Source organism: Pelobates fuscus, chromosome 3, assembly GCF_036172605.1.
Source record: "Pelobates fuscus isolate aPelFus1 chromosome 3, aPelFus1.pri, whole genome shotgun sequence".
Lineage (NCBI taxonomy): Eukaryota > Metazoa > Chordata > Amphibia > Anura > Pelobatidae > Pelobates > Pelobates fuscus.
Window position 1 is genome coordinate 262,949,287 of NC_086319.1, and position 20,259 is coordinate 262,969,545.

The window sequence follows — 20,259 nt, forward strand, 5'->3', positions numbered from 1 at the left end:
TGACTGCAGCCTTTGTAAGCCCCTACCCCGTTTTCCCCAGAAGAGACTTGCAGTCTCTTCACAAGGAAATAACCAATCAGAGGCTGAAGTGCTTTTGGGGTGTGGAGTGGTCCTTTAAGTACCGGTACTGCAGAAACTTGCTGTGTTTTATTTTTTGCATTCAATCTCAGGTAGCCTGATATATTTCAGAAGGAAAGCAACTATGACAGTAGCTTAGTGTGCTGTGCTTGCCTGTGTCTTGTTTCTATATATCTGGTGTTTCTGTGTATGTGTCGGTTGCCTTTCACAGTAGCTGGAATGGCAGGGATTAATCTCTGGCATTCAGGCTGTTATGGAACACAAATCAATACAAATATTTAAAAATAAATGAAACATAATGCAATGTAAAAGATACATAACATTGCACTGTGTCTTGTGGGTTGTGAGAATGAACCCTGCAATGGCATTAGTGTCTCATAATGCATACATTTTTATAAATCTTTAATGTACTATGTAATATTATTTATGTTCATTATCAACCACATATTAATTATAATCAGTTATTTTCTTATTCAACAGTACTGTAATAATATATATATATATATGTATAAATATATACATAAATCCTGATTTACCATGATCCTCTGTCTGGTGCAAGAGAATTGTGAGTGTACAAAGTTGGTATTTTTTGTACTCTTCCCAACATGAGGTTCCCAATTTCTGAAAATTACTTTGGTCTTAGTCAAACTTTAAGGAACTCTATAGCATTAGGAATACAAATGTTTATTCCTAATGCTATAGTGCCCTTGTCCCATTTTAGTTGACAAGCCCACTGCAAGAGTTAAAAGTGATCTAAATGAGAGTTAACTTACATTGCTTCCTATGCTATACTGCTTTGCCCATGCCTACTTCGAGATTGATGAGCTCTGCCAATTTAATGGGAAAGCATTAATAGGCTAGCGAGCATGCCATGCAGCGCCAATCAAAGAGACTGAGTGAAAAGTGGAGTTTTACTCAACTATTTAATGGAAGCGCCTCAAGGGGCTGTCATACTGACAGCCACTACAGGCATGTTACCTCTGCAAAGAAAACCTTAACATTCCTGCAGAACAGCAATGTTTACAGCTACAGGGTTATTACAGGAGGGGAGGCGGGTGCAGATGGCACCTAGACAACTTCATCACTTCATTGAGATGGAGGGGTCTGGATGAGTATATCATTCCTTTAAGTCAAAGAAGAACCAACTCCGGAAAAAAAAATTAAAATTCCTATGAAATGCCCATTTCTGTGCTCTCAGCATTCATAATACAGGAACAACTTGTAAGTGCTGTTTTGCAAAAAAAAAATATGTATCCTACAGAGGACAGTTCTTCTTAAATGACAAGTCTTTTCATTGTCCTGTTTAGCATTGCATACTCATGTAAGCAATCCGTGAACACACCTTTTATTAGATTCCTTAACTGTCACTGAATTTCTGTCCCTGCTAGAGCCTTGAAAGCACCTGCGTTGTTATGTGGCAAATTGACCAGTGAATTCAGCCCAAGAGAAAAGGTTATGATCCCTCCACAAATACAGATCAAAGCTTCTCCTAAAACCAGACCCTCTATCATGCCCTAAGTCCCAACATATTCTATAAATTACATAAAACGCAGGACTCGCTGCAATTACACACTGTGCTGTATAATTAACGTCAAAAAGGTGTATTAAAGTGGTATTGTTACAAATTATGAAACTGGAAATGCTATTTCTCTCTCAGTATTATATGGAATGTGGGGCCAACAATGAATTGGGGCCAAAACTAGATCTGGTGCTTTTTAGGACCCATATTGAGGCCCATGTTAGCCCTGCTCCCCCCCAGCAGTTAGTCTCAACAGTACTGTAATAATATATATATATATATATGTATAAATATATAAAAGGGCTGGAACAGCTAATTTCCAACGCTCCTAGCATGCATCTCAATCATCAGCTGCGAAATGGCCAAAGATCAGAAAGAAAGCCCTTTCTAGCTTGAAGGAACACAATTTATCACTCAATATTGCAGAAGTGTTCATAAATAACTTTATAGGCTAGCTTTTGCAAGTGCGTTTCCCCTTAAAATTAAGATGCACTAGGTGAAAAGTCAAGTCATTGAGAACTTTTTAAGTGTAGTAAATACCTAGCATTCTTTTTTTTTTTTTTTTTTGCTTGAATTATTTTAGTTTCAGCATATAAGTTTTTTTAAATTCTTTATTTTTTGCAGCTCTAGACAGGGTCATCAAGTAGAACAATTCAATCTTCAGTAACATAAGATACAATTGTCACATATAATACATTTGGACAACACTTTGATTGCGCAGTTAATGTAACTTAGTAGTTATAGGCATATTTGTAGCTTTAGAAGTTGAGAGACGTTTGGCAGCGGTTATTGAGGTTGGGTCTATTCTCTAGGTACGTACAATTGTACATGTCTATTTGTTGATATAACCAAGCCCAGCGGAGTTGCAAGTGGCAGTCGACCAAGTAGGAAGATGCATTATTCTACCGGCAATACCTATCTACATTATTGCCATGAATACGAATGTCTCTGCGTTTGCTATTTTGGACCCGTCTTATGAGGGTTTTTCTGTTTGATATTTTTCTTTCTGGTATACGTGTTTCAGTGTGAAATATTAATAAAGTTAATGGTTTGTATTACGAGTACCATTGTGAATGGGAGAAAAAGTATACAGAAGTGATAGAAGAATAGTGTTATGTAAGACTGAGAATAGTCAGAGAAAGTTACAAGATGAGGAGATTTCCGGGTCGCAATCGGCAGAGGCATCAGGTAGGCTAGCGAGGTTGCAGTACAGGGAGCAGCCAGGCAGGATCCCTTGGGTGCCCAGAGACGGAGTGCCTGACCCTTCCTTTCCCGTTCTAAGTTCCCTAATCCCCCCCCCCTTCCCTGAGTAAGCTTCCCATGGCTCCCAAACCCTTGCAAACTTCTTTAGTGTCCCTCTTACATGTGCCATTAATTTTTCCATTAAATAGTTTATTGAGTACCGTGGCCATTGATGGAGTAGTGGGCTGCAGCCAAACCTGCGCCAAGGCCCTATGGGCAGCTAATGTGATGTTGCGAAGTAGAAGACTATCAGCCCTAGTGTTACACAAAAAGTGTAGGTTTTGTGTAATTTGTGTCAAAGTAAAATTACTTTAAATTGATTTATCTTTTTGGTAAGTGGCCATCCTTCTCCTTACACATTATAACTACGACTTACTCCAAGGCACTGTGAGGGTTAGTAACTAAACCAATAATTGATATGGGGATTTTAAATTTTATGGCAGGACAGGAGGCTATCTATAGCGTCTGGACAAGTATTCGTCATTTGTGACAGAATGTCTGCGGGACGAGACACTCATGTGGAGGACGGCTTCACCCGACCATGGAGAGACCCCAATGATTGGTTGCCTCACCCTCCGGAGTCATGAGTACTGGCATGATTAAATTTGGTGTGAACCGCCATACGGAGCGGTTCTTCAGCTGGCTGCCGAATGCTCGGCGAGGGACGCGTTTTCCAAGCTTGGTCTCCTTCGGGGCGTACGCATCCCGTTTACCTCCAGGATACTTCGGGCTTTGCTTCAGACCGAATTCCTGGGAGTGTCGTTTCGCCTGGCCACACCACTTCGGAGGAGTCCTCCGTGCTTTCCCCTTTTTGCTGGAGTTTGCCATGGGAAGGCAATCTACGACTCCCTGTCTCTTAATGTCCCGTGTGGGTTCCACAGGGGTAGCCTGCCACGACTGGTGTCTGGAGAGATGATTGGGTCCCTATGGCTGTCCCCATTGTCCTCTCAGGGTAGGATCGTATGGGGCCATTCATGTCCTATGTCAGCTAGTGGACGACTCATGTGCGTTTTCTCAAGATTCTGGCATTGGTAAGGATCTCTTGGTCTGCAGTCTACCAAGAGGAGTATACCTTACGGGAGCCCTATCTCTCGCTATTCCTCAATTCTAGTGGTATCGTGTGTTCTCCATTTCGCCAGTTTTTCCGCTTACGGTTTTCCCCAGTACATCTTGTATTTCATGGCGTTCTGACGTCATGGTATCAACGTAGTGTCTTCTTCCTTCTTGCCCTTCAGTACATCGGCTTCTGCTCCACACATATTTAATTTCTATTCGTCCTCTGTGTTGTACCGCTATTCTCCGGATAGGCCACAGTTCTGATAGGTTGTACACGACCATGTAGATCCAGGATCTGGTTCTTTCGTCCGTCTACTCATGGACAGCTGTTGATTTCTGCATACGGCCATTTTGGACTATTTCTGCATCTTCGCTCGCCCGTTGGATTTGGTGGATCCTCTCATTGACTGACCTTGAGAGTTCCTCTGGGACACTTTTTGGTTCGGGGTGCTGTCACCTCAACAACTTTGGAAGCCGTTGGGTCCCTTCTGCATTTTCTCTACACCGCTGCTTGGTTTAGGGAATGTTTTTTCCATTCTCCTTTTATTTCGGTCCTCTATCTCATATTGCTTCTGGTTCTACTATTTGGGCGTTAAAATTGCAAATATGAAGCCTCCTGTCATGCCATAAAATTAGGGATTATTCTAGCCTCGGTGAGGGAATAATCTAAATTTTATTAAAGACAGGAGGCGAATATTCCCCCCCCTTTTTCTACGTTCCCTCCCTGGATTTGGGTCATATTCTATTATAATTAATTGGGGATATTGTTATATTTTGTAAATGCATGGTTTTACACAATAAAGGTTATTTCTATTATTCAGTGATTATTGTCCGTGTGCATTTTATTCATCATGTTTGTGTTGTAATTATGTTTCGTCAATGCCTTTTAGTTTAGGTACATACTGTAGACTTTGTTTATTCATCAGGTATTATGATGTGCAAGTGATATTGTATGGATATGACATCTTGCCATGACAGTTTACTTTCACGATGTTTTCCTTTTTCTTGCAGTGTAATCTGTTTTCTCTCTGGGCTTGACGATTGTTTCTCTGGATGTGTCTGCTACAAGGTGGATTCGTTGGTTTCCTTGCTCTCCTGCTCGACCTCATTAAAGAAAGAGGAAGTGGAAGAGACTGCTTAGGGGTTTTATACTACTGTTGCTTTGTTTTGATCGGTTATTTTGAAAAGTTCTATTAACTGCTGGAGGTTTCAGTAAAGAATATAAAGCAAATATTCGCCTCCTGTCTTTAATAAAATTTAGATTATTCCCTGACCGAGGCTAGAATAATCCCTAATTTTAGACCAAAATAGCTGAACCTTCCAATAGCATCTCTAACTAAACTAAGTACCCACTGTACTGTTTTCAAACTGTGAGCAAACGGTTTGAGCTATTACATTGAAGATGATGTGGTGGTGGACAACAGGGCTGTAGCAGTTATGGTGCTTGGTGTGTTCCTTTAAGGCATGCTTGCCAACTGTCACGCCATAACAGAATTTACTTGAGCTAGAGTGTCATGGGGAAAACAAAGTTAAAGGAACTCTATAGGATCAGGAACACAAACTTGTATTCCTGACCCGACAGTATTAAAAACAGTATTTAGGTGGCTTTCCCCCCCCCCCCCTCTCCCTTAGAAGGGGTTAAAACATACCTTATTTCCAGCATTGCCCCGGCCCCAATCCACCTCCTTGGTGACATCATCAGAATTTACGATTTTCCATATAGGGAAAGCATTGGGTTGGCTGAAATCAGCAAGGAGACGAGATGGGGGCGGGGCGAAATGCTTTTTTGGCCAATCAGCACATCTTCTATGAGGAAAATTTTAAACGTCAGTGCTGCCTACTGTGCAGCACTGCTCCAGGAAGCACATTCAGTAGCCATCTGGGGAGCGACCACTGGAAATGTCCCTAGGGTGCAACATAAACACAGTTTATGTGTCTCTGAAAATACAGTATTTACTTCATGAACCTGTAGTTGTTCTGGTGACTATAGTGTCCCTTTAAGAATATATGAAAAAAATTATACATTAATAATAAAGCAGATGAACACTCACATTTCACATTCAAGCATGTGCTGCTAATCCCCAAGCAGTGCAGATTCTGCAGTGACTTGTTATCAGACCAGAAAGTGATTTACCAAGTAATTTTACCTTTAAAATTGAGTGTATCCCTGAGTGTATCCCATAACTTGTGCTTTATGGGCATAGCAAGGGCTTTGGAAGTTGTAGTTACATTTTTAGCTTTCTACTGTAGAAAGCGAACAGCCGAGCTACAACTCCCAGAAACTCAAGTCATCACATCATGAAAGGGACAAACAGAAATGATGGGGTTATCAAACAAAAGTAATTTTTGTTTTCGAACCTGATGTGGGGACCTGGAGTTTCCCTTTAATTCACCTTTGAGAGTAGATGTTATCTTCTAGGTAGTTTTACTAAATAAAATACTTAATAACCGGAGCCACAAGCACAAAAAGAAGCAGGCAACATATTTAACTGCTACTTCCATGTACTCAGACCAAAATGCATTTCATGTGATAGTGAAAAATTTGATTTAAACCTGATCACTATTATAAGTACGTAAAAGGTACTAAGAGGTGTAAACAAAAGAGTGATAATAAAAAATTATCTGAGAATGCTTCCAGCTATTTATGTCTAAACTTTTAAATTTGGTTTTCAATTCACCACAATTCCTTGTTGAGCAAATAAATCCCTAAGAATAAAAGCAAGAAGACTATATGAGATCCTTTTTTGGCAGTTAATGCACATTGCCATTATATCATGGTATATTTAAATAATCTATAGATTGATACTTTAAAATAGTTTTTTTTTTTTTTTTTTTTTAACTGCCAGTTGTAGAGAATCGAGAAGTGAAATTTTAGACCAAACTAGCTGAACTATAAAAATGCTCCTAATGCATTTATTTGTAACATCTATTTTGAGCTAAAATTTCCAAAACGCTTGTCAATTCTCCACAATTCCCAGTTTAATGAATAAATCTTGAAAATCCTCTTTACAGATGATATGATTATCAGAGTTAGTTACTTAAGTGAGAATTGTGAGGAATTCAAAGTGAATTTAAGACCAAAGCAGCTGAACTGGAAGCATAGCAGACTTGAAGATTTCTTTTCCAGTTTGGCTGCTTTGGCCTTAAAGGGACACTATAGTCACCAGAACAATAACAGCTTAATGTAGTTGTTCTGGTGAGTATAATGGTTCCCTTCAGGCATTTTAATGTAAACACTACCTTTTCAGAGAAAAGGCAGTGTTTACATTGCCCCTAGGGACACCTCCAAGTGGTCACTCCATAGATGGCCACTGGAGGTGCTTCCTGGCTCAGGGCTGTACAGTAAGCAGCCCTGCCATTCAGCATCCCCACGCTCTGCATGGACTGAATTTTCCTCATAGAGATGCATTGATTCAATGCATCGCTATGAGGAGGTCCTGATTGACCAAATCGGTCATTTGGCCCCGCCCCATTGCCGATTTTAGCCAATCCAATGCTTTCCCTATGGCCATTTTGATGATGTCACAAAGGGGGAAGAGCCAACACCGGCAGACCCGCGCGGCGCTGGAAATAAGGTGAGTTTTAAACTTTAGTAAGGGGGCAAGCCACCTATTTAGTGGGTTAAACACTATAGGGTCAGGAATACATGTTTGTGTTCCTGGCTCTATAGTGATCCTTTAAATCTGGAATTCACTTTGCTTTCCAGACGATTCTCACTTTAGTAAATGACCATGCTTATGAAATTTAAAAGAAGAAACATTTATGAAAATACATCAGCTCTACTATTTGCATGTGGAGACATCATTCAGAAACAGTTACAAGTTAAACGAAAGTCCCAATGATAAACTTCATGCACAGTACCTGTGGGATATTCTCTGCGGGGTGCTGAATGGGGAAAGATGTTCTGAGATTTGATCTCATTAGCAAGGGTTAGCGTCCTGATATCTACGGTCCTGGGTTGTGAGAGATTTCCTGAGCGCCTGTTTTCAGTGCAGTGAAAGATGCTTGACTGAGGTATGCAGGTGTGTTGTGTCACTTATCAGGGAGCTGCTGTATTCTTGGGTCACTCTGAGTACACCTCCCCCACGTCACACAGGTGTCAGTCTTAAGACTGTCCAATCCAGTCCAGGGGGGCGTGCAAAGCCATCACATCCAACCTGCTCGGCTACAATCCTCTGCCCTACAGAGCCATGAAAAAGAGACAGAACGTACACTACGGATTGAGAGGCAAAATAAAAAACACATACATAACAAACACACGGAATGCTGTCTCACGTGCAGCTGTATTGTAAGAATGAATGCACATGGCTGTCAGTTAGAGGACGTGAGACCTGTGCAACCTACAGTGAGCCTGGTAATTAAAATCCAATGTAGGGAGGGGATTGGGGAGGGGTATTTTGAAATGCTAAAATAAATTACTATGACTGACACACAAGGCAATGAAATCTTCCTGTGAATGCATTTCTCCAGTCATCCTAGAGAACTTCTAAGAAGTACTGTCTCCTATATTTAAATGTTATTTTCTAAACACCAATTCGTAGTGAAAGAATTGCAACATTTGTAAATACAGCTGAGCCTCTAGAAGATTGAAAGCTCATCAACCTATTGTTCTGATAACATTTTGTAATGGTGTAATTTATTGTTAAATGCCCCCCTTTATGATACTGTACAGTGCTGCGGAATAAGTTGGCGCTAAATAAATGCTAATAATAAATATTTTTTCCAAATCAGCTCTTTTTGCCTAAAATGTTTCACTTTGGTTTTCAATTCACTACAATTTGGTATTTAGTGAATAAACCCCTGTGTATGTTTCTATTATATTAAGTAGACATGTCATCCACATAATGTGAGCTATAATATAGTCTCATTTAACTACTTTACACAATGGCATTTATTCAGTGGAACAATCATTGTCATCTACAACCATTTTCAGCAAGCACATATAGAATTCTGAATTCATTGTCTGAGTACACGCAAGGTACTTTTGCTACAAATTGCTTGTAAAATGCTCTTAATCATGTTAATATTGGAAATAAAATGTACGTTTGCATAATTCTTTCCTCTGCTCGCTACATATAAAAATTTACATAAAAACATAGAATGTGACGGCAGAGAAGAACCATACGGCCCATCTCGTCTGCCCGGTTCTCTAAATACGTTCATTAGTCCTGGGCCTTATATTAGATCTAGGATAGCCATATACCTATCCCATACATGCTAAAACTTAAAATTGTCCAAAGGTTATAAGCAAAAGATATATATTAATAACAATTGTAAATAACATTTATTTTTCATTGTTTGCTGTAATTTCACATTATTACTTTTATTCACTAAAATTAAATGTACTTCACTATCAACCCATCTGGGATCATGTACAGGGTGGGCCAAATTTCAGAGTAGGATTTGACAGGTAAAATAACTTTGTTTTGGTTGCAATTACATATTATAACCGAGTCTTGGGAGATTTATCATTGGTAATGTCACAAAGGAACAATGAGAAATAGTGGAATTTTCAAAACTGAGACAACTGTTCGTTGAACAGATAATTTCAAGAAATTCCCAAATTAAATGGCTGCCATATTCGCCAGCCCTTTCAACTCCCGATTACATTCTGTGGGGATATCTGAAGGAGTGGTTGCATGTGAACAAACTACAAATATCCATGCAGAAATTGGAGTGCAAGAGCCACAAACATTAACTAATGTTATGAACAATGCAATTGAAAGAGCCCAACTTTGAGAGGAGGCAAATGGAGCTCATTTAAAAGAATTGATCTCAATTATACAAATCTCCATATGTTAAGCATTCATTGTATGTTATTGACTCCTCAAACCCTACTCTTAATTCCCCCCCCCCCTACATAAAAATTACAAGTACCCCAATATTGCCTACAATTAGATGGATAGATTTGTAGATGCAGTATAATATTTTAAAGAGGAGCTACATGTTGTGCTGTAGAATATTACCTTATCTTAAGTCTAGGATAGCCTTATGCCTATCCCATGCATGCGTAAACTCCCTCACGGTGTTAACCTCTACCACTTCAGCTATAAGGGTATTCCATGCATCCACTACCCTCTCAGTAAAGTAATACTTCCTGATATTATTTATAAACCTTTGCCCCTCTAATTTAAGACTATGTCCTCTTGTTGTGGTAGTTTTTCTTCATTTAAATATAGTCTCCCCCTTTACTTTGTTGACTCCTTTTATGTATTTAAATGTTTCTATCATATGCCCCGTCTCTAACCTAGTTCATAAAGTGAGAGTTCATAAAGTGAGAACTCATTTCCCATAGACACAATGTAATAAACATGGGTTCCGTTCCTGACCAACAAATTTTACCATTGAAAACCTAAATTATTAAGTACAAATACAAAATGAAAGCATAGCAAATACACGCTGCACTTGTTAAATGGGGGCACCTCTCTTAAACCCTACTTATTCACTTTCTTCTTTATCAACTTCACCCTCTCCTTTATCACTTTTCTTTTCCTTCTTTTAATTTTTACACCTCTCTCAAACACTCCTTCTCCTCTCCTTACTTTCAAGCTTGCATCTCTTTTTTAAAGCACCTTTCTTTTGCTCCTTTTATTTTTACAGCTCCTAAACTCTCTTCCTTCTCCCCTTTCTTTAGACTTTTTAGCCCTCCTCCTGCTCCTCAATGATGCTGCCTGCCAAAACATGGCAAACACACACACAGACAAATCAAGTCAAATTTCTACTCAATAGTACACAGTGCAATAATATTACAGGTATACCCATGAAAGCGCAGAAAGAATTCAGTACAGTCTAAACCCGTTTTTTAGACTTACCGTACCTTTATCTTCAGGAACTGCATTCCTGATCCTCTTGTCTTCTCCTAGACACAAATTATTCTTCTTCTCTTCTTTTTTTTTTAAATTCTTTATTTTTGCGTGCATGAAAACATAACAAGTGGGCTCGTCATGCCCCAACAGCTTTGACAAGCATATACATAAGCATTTGTTAACAGTTGGTCGGCATGTGGAGGGTTCTGCACAAATGTTATATATGAACAGAGAATAATGGTAAAGGAATTACTGCATATACTAAGATTGGATACATGTGGTCAGTAACTAAATTCTTGATGATCTGTCTCAGTTTTTATGTGCTTTAAGCATGTTGGTCAGGCTATGTACAACTGGCTGTGCTGTACAGCGATGTGTGACAGTGTTAAGTAAATATGTGAGTCTAGAATGCGACTACCATCTACATCCTATAGTGCAATATAACAGTTGATTATGTGAATGAGAATTCTAAAAGTGAAAATAAACTGGTGTTCTACACATGTGACACATGAGACACGTGGGTCTATTATGCACTTTATGTGCACGAAGGTCGTAAGCGGCTGTTCAAATGTAATGTGTGTCTGTGTGGAGCAACATTATAACAGATTAGTAATGCATAGTTAGCGGTGAATATAAAATAAAATAAAACATTTCAGCAGTGCCTATTTCGGTGGTGAGTAAAGTTCATAACAAACGGGATGACAGTGTGGTAGTTACTGCCCTTTCAGGAGGACCGTGCGCTGTCTCCGTACCGGATCACAGTCCGTCTGCGGCGTAGACCGCCTTGGTTAGCCGATGCCGGCTTTGGAGGCTTGACAGGTGAGCCATGTGCAGAGTTGGTGCTGCCGCCATGTTCCGTCGCCATTGTGATCTGGAGGGGCATTCCGTCCGCGCCTTTCGCCGGTATAGAGCTGAGCTTCACGTGGGCAGTCCCCGTGGCTGTCGGCTCGGGTTTGTGAGTGCAGAAACGTGCTGTGCTGGCCAGAGGGTTCCGACGTAGCTGGGAGGTGAGTAGGTCGAGCGGGAGTAGTAATCTTGCTTTGTTGTGTGTGATGGTGAGTGCTGGATTCTGAGAGGCAGGTCTCCGATTCCCGCCATTTGAAGCTCCGAGGCAGGCTCCGTCCAGGGGCCGCTTTAGGTGCTCGGGGTGGGCAACTAATCAGGTGGCGTCGGGTGGACGAGCGGAACCACGCCGCCACTCTTCGCAATGCTAGCTTAAAATGCCGGCCAACGGTACGGAGCGTAGTCCCCATGATGGTATATAGTCTGTCAAAGAATTCCAGGGTTTGCTTGGGTGGTTTGCGGGGGCAGTAGTCCCCAGCGTGGACCAGGATATCCCCCGCCGGTCCAGAGGGGGTGTAGCAGGGCTGCATCTGGTTTACGCTTTTGAGCAGGTCCCGTGCCGGGAGATCGGCCGCCTCCCCCATGCCTCAGGCTCAGCTTCAGTTTAGGCCTCATGGCCGGTTCAGGTGCTCGTTCTGAGTTTTGGTGCAGGACTTGTATCGTCTTGTTCCCCGTGTGGTCCTGTGTTGTTTTCTGGGCATCTTGTGTCATTAGCATGCCTAGGATAGTTGGGATATTCGTTTTTATGCCTGCTGATGTGAGAGCTCTCAGAGAGCACATCCGACCATCTTGGCTGTCAGGCCCCGCCCCTCTTCTTCTCTTCTTGATTGGGCTCTAAAGCATGCTCCTCCTTCCTGGTCTGCGGACCACTGACACAAAATGGTGGCGCATCCAAGAAAAAGTACATAAAGGTGAGAGTTCATAAAGCAGGAGTTCAGTAAGTGAAAAATGCCTGTACACTGATCAGCCACAACATTAAAACCACTGGCAGGTCAAGTGAATAACATTGGTTATATTGTTACAATGGCACCTGTCTAGGTTAGGATAAATTAGACAGCAAATGAACAGTCAACTATTTCAACAGGAATACACTTGCTCCCTATAAACTCATACCAGTGAGCATGTATGTAACACGGACATGGAAGAGACTTATATGCACTGCTTCCTGGTAGCAAGAACTTGCGCGTTTAAAGACTATCCCTGCATCTTTGGTGATTGATGTGCTTTGCCATGTGTGCCTCATGCCAATCATAACAGAATCATGGACAGTCTTTGTACACTTGAGCAAGCGCTCACTGCTGGTAGCACCGCATGCAAGTGCCTTCCACGTCAGCATGCTATGCACGCTGAGAGCCAGGAGATCTATGACACCACTCTTTGATTGACAAGGCTTTAAACCGGAGTTGTCAATAGATCGGGAAGGGCCTGTAACATCTAAGCTAACCCAGATGCAACCATAGCATTTTACGGTCGGTTCTGCAATAGTTTAACAATCCCCTTCACAAAAGGTTTTAAGGATTTGTAGTTCAGATTTTCAGTCTCAATTACCTATGCGAGGTGCCCTGATTACTTGGAACTTGGATACCATTTCAGGAATGTGCCTCTATAAAGAATTCGAACTGCTATACTGGGCTTTGTTATTGTACTACATATAAAATTATTACAGGAATATTGTTCTTTATTATAGAGGTTACCTATTTGTGATCTGCCCCTTAGTTTCAGAAAATCTGAAAGGAAACCTGATCAATGACGTAGAATATCCACTAGGTGGAGTCTCGACCAATGTTTTCCTCACTATCATACCAGAGTTGCACAGTATTTAGATATGTAAAGGAATTAATAGATTTTGTTAAAGGGACTCTATAGTCACCAGAACAACTACAGCTTAAAGGGACACTCCAGGCACCCAGATCATTTCTGCCCATTGGAGTGGTCTGGGTGCCACTATCCTCAACCCTGCAAGTGTAATTATTGCAGGTTTCATAAACTGCAATATTTACCTTGCAGGGTTAACTCCTCCTCTAGTGGCTGTCTAGTAGACAGCCACTAGAGGGCACTTCCGTGTTTATAGCACACATTCCGTGTGCTATAGCGTCGCTGGACGTCCTCACGCTATGTGAGGACCTCCAGCGTCGCTGAAATCCCAATAGAAAAGCATTTTTCAATGCTTTCCTATGGGGAGGTCTAATGCGCATGCGCATTAGGTCTCCCCCGCCAGCTGGCAGCTCATGCGCAATGGGTCTCCCCCGCCGGATGACGTCGGTGGGGGAGGAGCGTGGGCGGACCCTGAACCAGCGACGAGGGACATCGGCGCTGCATACAGGTAAGTCACTGAAGGGGTTTTAACCCCTTCAGCAACTTGGGATGGGGGGTGGGAGGGAGAGGGGACCTGCAGTGCCAGGAAAACAACTCTCCTAGAAGACACTCCCAAGAAAGACACGTCACAAAACTTGATTAGATGTATTGGCACTTTTGACGCTGGATGGGATCCAGTGAAACAGATTTTAGAAAGATTTTGGCCTCTCATTTATCAAGACCAACACCTCAAAGAGGTCCTAACTCCACACGTGTCACTTACAGCCAGAAGAGGTCGTAACTTGAAAGACCTACTGGTACCAAGCCACCTCTCACTACAAAAACCAGAGAATACGTGGCTGAGGTCCCCAACAACGGGCACCTTTCAATGTGGCAGGTGTAAAGCATGCAAATACATCCGCAGAAAATCCAAAGATTTCTCGGATTCAACTAACACACAAACTTATACGACTAATACCTTTTTCAACTGCCAAACAACAGGAGTAATATACCTTCTAACCTGCAGCTGCAATCTGAAATATGTAGGAAAGACCTTCAGACCTTTCAAAAAACGAATTCTTGAGCATGTAAACTCTGTGAATCCCACTAGACAACTCGATACGGTCATCTCTCGACACCTAAAATCAAGACATGATGGCTCAGCACAGGGCCTACGCTTCAATGGGATCGAGAAAATTAAATTAGGTCCTAGAAAGGGGGACATAGATATAAAACTACTCCAACGGGAGAGCTACTGGATCTTCACACTGAAAACTCTATCCCCAAACGGACTGAATGAAGGTTTCTCCTACACTCCTTTTATTTGAATACTTATCTGGAACGGAGTAGCCACTCTGGTGGACGCGTCCAAAAGTGTCCTTTATTTTCTTTCTTTCTCCATTCCCATTCCATTCTCATCTATGTACCACCTCTCTATGGCAGTACAGAATCCCTCTCGCACTTCCATCCTGAGCACGCTTTACTACTAATTTATATTAGTACTAAAGAGTAATCTGTATATATTGTAAATATGTAAATATGTATATTAGCTATAGGCTCTATCGTAATCGCTGTGTCTCTAGGACCTAAATGTCCATATTTAGTACAACTCTCCAGAATTAGCCTTCCTCCATAATCATTGAACACTATATATACTCTTAGTAGGAGTCTGAGGCACTAAGGGATACTTCAGGAGTTTCTAGACTCCATTATGATACATGCCAAGATAACCAGAACATTATCCTCACCCTAGAGGATTATATAGTGTAATGCAACTTGGGCTACATATTATATCCCAGCGCAGAGGGATTTCTCAGTAGAACTTGTTCATTAGGAGATCCCCTAACGTATATGAACGTTTAATCTTGCCGTATGATGAATAAACTTAATAAATCAGATATATTCCAACATAACCATATAGCAGTATCGCCCCAAACTGACAGCAATCTAATTTGCTACACTAACCATCTTCAATACAATATTACCATAAATGGCATACAGTGCTAAGCATGCCGCTCTGACAACCTGCAACTCTGTATCATCTGCAGTACAGCTGAACGGCCACAATGATACAGCTCCTCGCACACACCTAGATGCCGGTGGAATCCACCAGCACTGAGGTGGTTAACAGGCTGTGAGGATCGTACAGTGAAATGCTGCCCTGGCTATAGGGCACGTATTGGGACAGAGAGTTTCTTCTTGAGCCCGGTCTCTCCCTGTTATACAACAAGAAACAGAGAGAATCAGCCTCAATCTCGATCGGCGCACATAGTGATAAATAGAACGTTTCTGAACCCACATGTTGTGATCTGTAACTTCGGAACAGTCTATAGCACAGTTCAATGGGTATAGCGATACTCCTCTCTGTGTACATTTAGATGCCAGTGGCTTCTCACGGCACTGAAATGGTTAATACGCTGGGGAAATCACACGGATTAGAACACATATGATTGGCTGGCTGAACCGGCTCATTTGCATACCATCACGTGGGGGAGTTTGGCGCCGGAATTCTCAGAATACCGGCTTATGATTGGACAATTCTCAGAGACACAGTTTTTAGACTACATATAAAAGGAGACAAGGGACCAGTCTCCAGTCAGCCCCTGACGAAGGTGCATCTAAGCAAGCACCGAAACGCGCGTCGGGCTCTATGGGCTCATTTTCACTCACTATTTCTTCTCACTAGGGCTATCTATCCATATGTGCAGGCAACCAACATCCTAAGTATGGTTCTGCACATATAGTCATTCTAACTATTTTTTTCACCTCTTTTCGTTGGGTCACTGTTTGTTACTTACTATAGTCTGGAGAGGATTTTTCCTCAGAGTACTATGGGGTTATCTTGACAAGCAGGCAGTACACATCTCAGTAGATCTGGTGACTACCAAAAGAGTAAAGTCACAGTTATTCAGCAGTTATTTCTAGTGTTACAAATATACCTAGATGCTAATAGCTAATCTACAGTGGTACAGCTGCATGTCACCCCTGACGCCGGCACAGGCATCTGATTTAACCAGTCACTTACAACCATACTACAATAGTTATGTTGTATAGTAGAGTTAATCAGCAACCATCCGGCACTAACTATTATCCAGACTTGTTTCAGTGACCCGTTCCAGATACCTATGTCAGCCGTCTGACAGACACCTATTCCACACGCTCTAGCCACTGGACTTGACCATACCTAATTGTCTAATAAAGTCAGTACCCGGTGGGGATCTTTGGAGCGAATAGGTACCAAGGTATAACTGGATCTAGCTGGAGGTGAGCCATTAAGGCAAGATTACACTAGGTTTATTTGAATACCTATTTATTTACTTAATTTGGATTACTCAGTACCCATATTGTATGGTTATTTATCTATCCACTCAATTACTATCTTTTCCAGCACTATACTCAGCTAGTCTGGATCACTCCAGCTCTTTGAGTATCTTTTTCTACCAGGAAAACGGTTTGTTTTCCTGGCACTGGACAGTCCCTTTAAATGTAGTTGTTCCGGTGAGTATAATAGCACCCTTCAGGCATTTTCATGTAAACACTGCCGTTTACATTGCCCCTAGGGAAACCTTCAAGTGGCCACTCCTCTGATGGCCACTGGAGGGGCTTCCTTGCTCAGGGCTGCACAGTAAGCAGCCCTGATGTTCAGCGTTCCCGCACTCTGCATGGAAAAGCATCTCTATGAGGAGGATTCAATACATCTCTATGAGGAGGCTCTGATTGGCCAAAACGGCATTTGGCCCTGCCCTGTGCCAATTTTAGCCAATCCAATGCTTTCCCTATGGGAAAACATTGGATTGGCTAAAAATCGGCCATTTAGATGATGTCACAAAGGGGGCGGGCCAACGCCGGCAGACCCGAGCGGCGCTGGAAATAAGTTGAGTTTTAAACTTTTATAAGGGGGCAAGCCACCTATATGGTTGGTTAAACATTATAGGGTCAGGAATACATGTTTGTGTTCCTGACTCTATAGTAATCCTTCAATGTACTATAAATTATTATGCTGCTGAATATGAAACCTTCGAGTGCACTGTAAAGGATCTGCTGTTTTAGCGGATTTCAATATTCAAATCTATTTGCATTTGGTTGAGTATGAACATTGTAAGGCTTGTTCACTAAACAGTAAATTATGATGAATTGAAAAACAAATAAGAATTACACTAAAATATCCAAGCTGTAACTACAGGTAGCCGTAGATTGTTTTCTTTCAAATTAGCATTTTTTTTCCTTTTGCAATTCAATTTTCAATTCACAGCTAAACCAATGAACCACTTGTGTCTCTGATAAGATTAGTTAATTTTAAATGCCTCTATAATACATGCACCCTGCCTCTTACCTGCAGTGAATTGATATAACTGCACATCACTCCACTATTTTTTTTTTTTTAATTTTTCATAAATATTGAATCTTTATGAAAAACTCAGATTGACTATATTTTGTTTGATTTCATTGAAATTCCAATACAATCAGAAAATAAAAGATAGAGCAGATGGGGGCAAGAATTTACTAAAACAAAATCTGTCATATCCCCCATTAGTGCAGCAATTATTTAAGTAGTATTCATTGACATATCAAGCATACAGTGTTGTACACCCCAAAACACCAACTACACAATATACAAAGTGTTTAACCCCTTAACCCCTTAAGAGAAAAATATAAAAAAATGGGAATTTTTTAAAAAAAATTTAGTTATACGTGACATTTTAACTATGAATATTAAAATACTGTTTGCTTTTACTGCAATACAATGCACATATTTGTATTCAGCAATGTCTCACGTGTAAAACAGTACCCCCTATGTACAGGCCTTTTGGTGTTTTGGGAAGTTACAGGGTCAAATATAGCGTGTTACATATTTCAGTTTTTTCACATTAAAATTCGCCAGATTGGTTACGTTGCCTTTGAGAGCGTATGGTAGCCCAGGAATAGGAATTACCCCCATGATGACATACCATTTGCAAAAGAAGACAACCCAAGGTATTGCAAATGGAGTAGTTTCAGTCTTTTTTAGTAGCCACTTGGTCACAAACACTGGCCAAAGTTAGTGTTAATATTTGAAAATGCAAAAAACGAATTTGAACGCAAATTTTGGCCAGTGTTTGTGACTAAGTGGCTACTAAAAAAACTGAACATACCCTATTTGCAATACCCTGGGTTGTCTACTATTGCAAATGGTATGCCATCATGGGGGTACTTTTCATTCCTGGGCTACCGTACGGTCTCAAAGGCAACATAACCAACCTGGCGAATTTTTATGTGAAAAAACTGAAACGCAAGCCTTATATTTAACTGTGTAACTTTTGAAGACACCATAAAACCTGTACATGAGGGGTACTGTTATACTCAGGAGACTTCACTGAACACAAATATTAGTGTTTCAAAACAGTACAGGTTTTATGGTGTCTTGAAAAGTTAAAGGGTTAAATATAGTGCTAGAAAATTTAATTCCCTGAACTTTCGGCCTGGATTTTCAGGCAGGTCCTGCAAATTGTAATTAATAAAATGACCTAATTATGTAAAATTATTACATAAATATATACGTAGAATTATTATATATATATATACACACATATATATATATATAACAATTCTACGTATATATTTATGTAATAATTTTACATAATTAGGTCATTTTATTGATATATAATTCTACGTATATTCTACGTATATATAACAATTCTACGTATATATTTATGTAATAATTTTACATAATTAAGTCATTTTATTAATTACAATTTGCAGGACCTGCCTGAAAACCCAGGCCGAAAGTTCAGGGAGTTTAATTTTCTAGCACTATATTTAACCCTTTAACTTTTCAAGACACCATAAAACCTGTACATGGGGGGTACTGTTTTACTCGGAAGACTTCGATGAACACAAATATTCGTGTTTCAAAACAGTAAAATATATTACAACGACGATATCGTCAGTGACAGTGACAATTTTTGCATTTTTCACACACAAATGGCACTTACACTGACGATATAATTGTTGTGATACGTTTTACTGTACGTTTACTGTGCGAAGTCTCCTGAGTATATGTGTATATATATATATATATATATATATATATATATATAAATATATATATATATATACGTATATACTTATGTATATAAACAGAACAATGAAAAATCAAAATGCACTCACAGGTCTTCGTGTTAGTAGAAAAATTGGTGCTTTATTAATTCATATATGGTGTACAAAAATCAATCGACGTTTCGAACCTGCCGGGTCTTTTTCAAGATCACAAAGTACATGACAGTGAAGTGTTTATATTTTAAATACAAATCTAAGTAAATGTGCACTTACCCAATGGTGAAGTGAGGAGGAGTGAGTCTGCCCGTTGGAACCCGGAAGTGATTGGAAGCCGCATAGAACGTCACGTGATCGGGACGTCGGACGGAGGAAAAGTGGTTGCCAAGGCAACGATATACAAAGAAGAAAATGACATGCCGGGCGCAAGTGAAACGCTCTGGGGAACAGAGTGGGTAGTGTAAACTACCAAAGGGTCTATATAGCCCAGATGCCAGGAGAGAGCACTAATAAACAATAACCAGTGCTGTGCAATGACGTGTTTGGTGTTAATGACACACAAGTGACAAAGTGTGACCAACCAGAAAATACAAACAGTGAAACAAATCAAAAAAACTGACAAATCAAAAAACCTGACAAAAAACAACTGCCACACTAAATTAAAATCAAAGCAGAGAACAACACATATTCATACAGTGCTATATACATAATTTATACATGTTCTATACACTAAAGCAGGGGTAGGCAACCTTTTAGCAGCACTGTGCCGATATAGGGTTGTGATGTCTCGTAGCGTGCCGGTCCAATTTTTTTAAATTGAGGTGTGTGTGCTGCCGTATTCTGCTTGTGTTATATATACTGTAATTGCTTTGTACCGTTGAATATTTG

At 40.5% G+C, this 20,259-nt stretch overlaps 1 protein-coding gene across 1 annotated transcript in view; it reads right to left on the minus strand.

Annotated features, from left to right (window-relative positions):
- The window catches only part of RHOBTB2 (Rho related BTB domain containing 2), an 87,011-nt gene extending 79,107 nt beyond the window's left edge, over nucleotides 1–7,904 (minus strand). Inside the window, exon 1 of the mRNA XM_063448461.1 lies at nucleotides 7,757–7,904. The gene's annotated coding sequence lies outside the window, so the exon portion shown is untranslated. The remainder of the gene's footprint in view (nucleotides 1–7,756) is intronic.
- Between the last annotated feature and the right edge of the window lie 12,355 nt (nucleotides 7,905–20,259).